The sequence below is a fragment of the Thamnophis sirtalis genome, unplaced genomic scaffold (genome assembly GCF_051295495.1).
Source record: "Thamnophis sirtalis isolate CommonGarterSnake01/CBP01778 unplaced genomic scaffold, rThaSir2_p1.2 scaffold_10, whole genome shotgun sequence".
Taxonomy (NCBI): Eukaryota; Metazoa; Chordata; class Lepidosauria; order Squamata; family Natricidae; genus Thamnophis; species Thamnophis sirtalis.
This window is the reverse complement of record NW_028261390.1, coordinates 41,130,539-41,137,998: the sequence shown is the minus strand read 5'-3', so window position 1 is coordinate 41,137,998 and position 7,460 is coordinate 41,130,539.

The window sequence follows — 7,460 nt, the reverse complement described above, 5'->3', positions numbered from 1 at the left end:
GTTCTTATCTCAGTCTTTTTTATAAGTTAGGCAAATAGCACAACATTTATAAAGAAATCATTTGCTGGAGAAATGTTGCAGAACCAAACGAATATTTTTTTAAAGTTTTTATTGTTTTTATTAAACAAAAACACAAAAAAAGAAGAATCATCTTACATTACATCTTGTAGAAAGCATGTCAATTGGTTACAGGTACATTTCGTGCGTTTCTTCCACAATCATTACATATATTTCATTCAGATTAAGTTGTACATTTTAGCATTTATGTATTTTACTATCACTGTACCACAATTTTCATTTGATTACAGTTACTTAAACGTGCTCCCCCCCCCTAAGATCATTTATATTTGAAGACACAACCTACTGGCATATTTTCACAATCTCAATGAATCTGCCATAACTTTACATCTTTATAACATATTCTAAAAGAAAGTCAGTTAGTAGGATATCTAACATTCCCTCTCCTTTCCCCCCCAAACTCACAAATTAACGCTTCTGTCCATTTTGCTTTTACTAGTACAACACACCTGTATGTATCATTAAATATTATCCATCAACATTTCTTTGTTATTATTGTAATTAACTAAGAATTATTTACTATTTATCTCACCTCTCCTCTCCACAGGGCCAAAAGAGATTATACCTTTATAACCATCTCTAAACAGAAATTTATTAATAAGATTTATAGGTCTTTTCCCTAAGTCCCAGATTAGTTAATTACATGTTAACAAAATAAACATTTCTTTCTTATTATTATAGTTAAAAGAAAAAAAAACCCAGTTGTTTGCTATTTATATCACGTCTCCTCTCTTCTGACCCAAATTATTTATACCTTCATAACAAGATCTAAAGAAAAATTTGTACGATTTATAAGTCTTTTAGCCAGATCCCAATTTACAATTTATGGCCCGATTATTTATCCCAATTAAGGTTATTATTTCATTATTAATATCATAGTAAATTATATGTTAACGAATAAACATTCAATGATAATCTAAAACAGTCTACAAAATACTAAAATCCCTACTTATTAATCATCAAAAAATAGCTAACTTTTTATCATCAACTAGCATTATCAACCAGTATCTTTCCAATAGCAAAATGGTCTTATCTCTCTCGCCAGCTGTTGTGTCAATTCTCTTGTCAACACCTTTCCAGAGTTTTGAACTTCTCTCCACACTATGTAGCTTAGAAGATCTCTCATGTAGTTTCTTTGCCCCTTGAATTGTTATTAACATAAGTTTAACTTTGGTTATCAAACTTATTTCTGGATAGATTTGTCTTCTTAACTCCATCCTTTTCGCTCTTTTTTTTCTCCTGCATCTTGGAATTTGGGATAAAGCTCCAAATTGTCAAAGTCACTTTTCCAGCTTCCCTTCTTTCCGCTTTCACTCACATTTGCTCCATTAATGAGTTCATCTAACACTTTGTCTTTGTTTTCTGTATTTTCATTCTCTTCTTTAATTTCTGGGGCTCCAACTCCATCAACTTTTGCTGTGCTACCCCATAGTCTGTCCAATTTCTTGTCAAATCTCTCAAATTCTTCTGAAATGTTTTGAAGTCCAGCCAGAATGTTTTGGAATATTAAGTTTACTTCATCTGAATATTGATCCATTTTTCAAAATAAAAAGAAATGTAAAGAAAAAGAAAAAGAGGAATTTGATAATCACTGCCACTCTAGCCTGTCAATTTTTAAAAAGAATATATCTATATTTATTTTAAATCTTAAGCACAAGTTCTTTTGTAGTTTTCAAAGTAGAAGGGTTCTTGTCTTTTTCTTTCCTTTTCCTTCTCTTGCCAAAATATTTCCCAAGAGCACCTGCAAAACACTGTTTGTGCCCTTGAGTCCTTATCAGGTTTTATAAACAAGTTCCAAACCCTTCCATTACAAAGTCAGTGAAGTCAATTAGGAATGAACAAAGGATACATTGTTTCAAAAAAACTCTTCAGTCTCAGCCTTCCAAATGGCAGATTCAACTTTTTAAAAATATTTTTTCCTTAAGTATCTTTAATATAATTTTAAAACAAATAGAAGGAGGAATTTGTTAAAATAAAAAAGTGTTAGTTTAAGCCAAAAAAAATTAAAGTAGTAAAAAAAATAGAGGAAAAAAACCAGAGGAAAAAAACCAGTCCATTCACTTCAAGCGGAGAAACAGGAAACATTGCAATCACTTCAATCCACAAAACATTGTTACAAGCAAGAGCAAAAAACTTTCTAAGGCAGTCCATAAGGATTAAATTCGCTGCTTTATTCTTACTTAGAGGACTAATTTATTTATTTTTAAAAAGATTTCTTAGGGCAATCTTCTGAAAGTAAAAAAAAAAACCCTCACCAAATGGAACACTTTCACTTCTTTTCCTTCCAGCCTGGGGGCTGCCTGTTTGCTGCCGGTTGGAAGTGCTTCCCTTGGGTCAATCAGGGACTTTATGGTGTCCCTGCGACCAGCAAGTTTTTGTCTTCCTAGTCACCATCTCTTTGGGACGGTTTAGGTCCTACTGGACCGTCGAGAAGCAAAAGTGTCATCGGTGGACTCGGACTGTTGAGTCCGCACAATGTATCGTCGCGATGTTGCCTCCTGCGTGTCCAAATGACATAACTTCTCTGAACCAAACGAATATTGACCTGTTGCATTTCAGTATGAATAATGAAGAAAAAAACTGATTTACAGATACAGCATGCTCAATTGTACATTTCTGAAATTGCATTTAAGGGGGACCAAACTAACATTATTAGAGAAAAATATGAAGTCTTTTGGGTGTTGGCTAAACAAAAAAAGAGGCTTGGTCCTTTGGCCAACCATGGCCCTGGATTGTAATGCTTAATTAAAATCCATGTCATAAATTAACAGAGGTATGCACAACTAAAGTTAAAATTGGACTACCAAATCTAGGAGGTAGGTAACAACCTGATAAACATTGGATGTGAACAGAGGGGTGCCAGACCCGTGGCCCGTGGTCCAGATGCATCATGTGCTGGCCCCGCCCATACTTGGTTTAGCAAAGAGGAAGAAAGTCCCAATATGTCACATGACGCTGCTGTGACAATGTGAGTTTGACACCCCTGGGTTAGGGTTTTCTGCATCTGCATGCTTAACAATTTAGTACTTGTCCAGATGTTTGCAGATCTGATAATCTGGTTCAAGGTAGAGTGAAAACTCTAACCTAAATACAAGATTAGTAAATGTTTCTTAACTCAAGCATGATTTAGAGAGTAAGGGAGAAACATATTTCAAGTTCAGATGTGGTTTACAGAGAGACAAGGCATGGAGTATGGAAGATTGGCCACAAAAGAAATACAGGTTAAAGTATTAGATACTCCAAGTTCCATTCAGGCACATCTCTTTCTGATTGCGGCAGCAATCAGTAATTGACTTGAGATCAATTACAGACCTTCTTCCTTATCATAAACCTTCTTCATTATCATTCTGCCCACTAGACTTTTTTGCTGTAGCAATTGCATTTGTACCAACTGAGTTGTTGAAAGTCTAGGCTGCAGTCTGAATCATTAGTAGGGCCTAACTCTTCCTCAGCTGTAAAACTAGGGTCTGTCCCTTATTGTAAAAATTTTCTAATGTCCTTTTTTGATTGCCTTCGTTCTCCAATGACTTTTCAAATAGCAGAGAGATAATTAAAATTCTTGTTAGCCCTCATTAATTCTCTTGGTCTAGCAGCCCTCTCTCATCTTTCCTTGTACTGCCCAGTGTGGTGTTTCTCAATTATGACAATTTTAAGATGTGTGGACTTTAACTCCCAGAATTTTTTAACCAACAAAACTGTCCATGGCCACATCTTAAAGAATGAGAAATATTGATCCAGTGCCCTCTTATAACTACCAATATTAAAACTATGCAGTGGCCAACTTTGATTAATTGAAGCCTGAGCTAAAATAATGGTTGAGAATGTGTCATCTTAGAAGAAGCATTTGGAAGAATTCCCTCAAGTGGCAAAGCACTGCATATAAACTGAAGAGGAGCCCTTCTCTAATTTGTTTATTATGAGGCAATTTGCATCAAAGCATCAAAGCAAAAATATTTTTCCTTTGACCTATAATTATGTGAACTAACAAAGTCTATGTAATATTTTCTTTCAGATATAGTATCAATTTAAGCAGCTCTAAAATATGAAAGTCTGACAAGCATGCATGTTTGTGAACTGTTATTTTCCTGGAAACCTTGTTTTCCTTTCTGGTTCCGAGACAAAAGGTTGCTACTTCATAGAAACTACTAATGGCCTTTCCACTTAGAAATGTTTGTCCAAAAGAAAATAGTGAAGTAAATGTTCAGAGATTGCAAATGAAAAACACATTTTAGGAGGGCAATAGGTGGGAAGCAGACCTGTAAAATAATATTTTTTTTAGATAAAAGTGTGCCACAGGGTCAAATGAGGATACGATGTAGTTTTAATTTCCATCCTTTACCTATATGTTCTGGTACAGACTGCTCTTGTTAGTTTCGTAACTAGGGTGGGAATAGAAACAGGAAAAAAAGCTGTACAGAGAGATTAATTTACAAACTAGCAAAGAAGAATTAGTCACAAGAGACCAACCTCTGAGGGTCCGGCAGCCACCAGCATTCTCTTTGAAGTATGCAAAATATTTCACATGGATTTATATTTTTCCTTTTTGTTAGTCTGCCTTTTAAGTTTCTCAGTTTGTTCTTTCTTGTAGTCCTGCAATGGGTCAGAATTAATTGATGTAATTTCCCTTCTGATGGCCTCATATTTAAAAGGGCACACCCAGAGGAAGGATTATTGATTCTAAAAACCCTATATAAAATTCCATTTTAAAAATCTTTTTTAAATAAGACCATTTAGGTGGGGGTGAGGGAGTTCTCAGTCTTATCTGCTCTGAATATTGGAATAAATATAAGAAACATAAGTATTTGATCTTCTGTGTAGTTTTCATTGCTCCAGTGTTTAGCATCTGGTTTGGAATATTGTAACACATTTTATGCAGAACCCCTTGAAGTTGGTTTGTAATTATAATTAACTGAAACAACAGCTGCTAGAAAATAAGCTGGAAGCAAAGCAAACATTATGTAACCAATCTAACTAGTTACAGATAGGTCCTTAGCCTGTTTAGGAATACATTTCTAAAATTTAAAGATTGGGACTTATTCTCCCATAAATTAGAACATTTAGGAAAATAACTTCATTTGGTATCTGCTGATTTCCCATTTCCTTTACATTGCATCACAATTTAGCAGAATAGCCTAATTCTAGTCTTTGAAAGACTAGTGCAGGGGTGTCAAATTCACATCTTCATGCTAGTGTCACATAATGTATCAGGACTCCCCCCCCCTTCGTTAAACCGGGTGTGGGCATGGCCAGTGGGTGATACATTTGGCCCGTGGCGCAGGAGTTTGACAGCCTGTCCTAGAGTGAAGAGATAATTTGCACCACTTAAATCTGAAACTAAACTATACATACATATTTGTGCTGATAGTGGTCTAATTATTTCTTTATTATTTTATTTGTATCCCACATTTATTATTTTTTTACAAATAATAATAGGTGACAAACCTATCCGACACACTTTCCTCATCCTATTTCCCCCCACAATGACAATCCTGTGAGGTGAGTTGGGCTGAGAGAGTGCCTGGGCCAAGATCATCCAGCTAGCTTTCCCTAGCTAAGGCAGGAAAGACTTTCTAGCCTCATGCCTTAACCACTAGACCAAACTTGGTGATGATATCAATGTCATATCTATATAGGTAGTCCTCTATTTACAACAGTTCATCTAGTGAACTGAAAAAGTGATTTATGACCCCTTTTCATACTTATGACCCTTGCAGCATCCCTGTGGTCACTTATGACCCTTGCAGCATCCCTGCGGACACCCGGCAACTGACTCATATTTATGACAGTTGTAATGTGACATTCTGACAAGCAAAGTCAATGGGGCAGTCAGATTTTCTTAACAATTGTATTACTAGTGTAACACATGCAATGATTCACTTAACAACTGTGGCAAGAAAAATCATAAAATGGGCCAAATTCACCTAACAAATGTTTCAAGTAGCAACATAAATTTTGGGTTTAATTGTGGTCCTAATTTGAGGACAACCTGTACCATCTATTTTTATATCTTCAAATCCTTAATTTTGACTTGTTTTAATTCTACATTTTTTCCTTTTGTTTACTTAGGTGAAGCTCTTTATCTTTTATCCTAATTTTTAAGTTATTTTATAAGCCACTTCAAGCCTTCAGACTTTTCATATTAATAAATAATGCAGCTTGTGCTGTGTATGTTTACTCCAAAGTAAATTGCAAGTATGTGTGTAACATAATTATGTGATTATAATCTTTGATTGCTCATATATAATTTAGGATTGAAATTAAAGTATAACCTAACTGGTTTGAAATAATATATTATTTTATTTTAATACAATATAGCTTAGAATAAGATAGCAATATAAATACTGATTTTTTAAAAAAATTACTTCATTCACTGTTATCAATAAATAGGTAATTAGCATAGGAATTTATATATTGAACATACACCCTGTCTCTTTGTTATATATCAGGGCTGTTGAGAAAGTGAAGAAAGATTTATTGTTATTATGCAATGACTAAATATTGATCATCATCCAACAAATGCTTTTTAATAAGATGGGGAAGTTTTAGACTTAAGTTATCAGTCTTAACTGTCCTCCTGCCACATGCAGCACTACCTGCTAACAATAAGAACAGAACTAGTAACCATAAATATTTTATAAAAAGACCACTAGAATGTATGAATGTATGTATTTATACTTTATTCATTAAACATGAAACTCAGTCAACTGAACATTCAAAAATGCATCACAAATGCCATTGACTGGTGCTAATGGTTGATAAGGGTTGCTGCCAGCGTTCTAGGTATCAGCCAATTACCTTCTTAAAATATACAATGTTGTACTTGTTATTGTTGTTGTTGTTGTTATTATTATTATTATTATTTGCAACAACAGAATTGTATCACAGCGGCCAGTTGTTTCGCCGGATTTGGCATTGGTTACTAGTCGAGCCCCACCCAGGGGCCTAGGACGTCGTATGATTTTCGGGGCAGGTATAATCTATCAGTATCACCACGTGGATGTAAACTGTAGTGCATTATCATTAGTTTCCTGGTTTTTCGGTCCAAAATGTCCAAATCAGCTTGTGTCCAGTTAACTATACCAGCTGTGTATCTTATAACTAGTATTGCCCAGGTATTTATGGCCTTGATTGTATTTCCACCATTCAATTTAGATTTCAAAATTTTCCTAACTCTGTTGGTGTACTCTTGCCTGACAATAGTTTTTACTTCTCCATGCTTGATGTTATCCAACTGCAGAATGCCTAAGTATTTGTAGGCTTCATTTTCATTGCATTTAATTAGTTGGCCATTGGGCATTTCAATTCCCTCACATGCAGTGATTTTGCCCCTTTTCATGGATACAGTAGCGCATTTTTCCATGCCAAACTGCATTGAAATATCG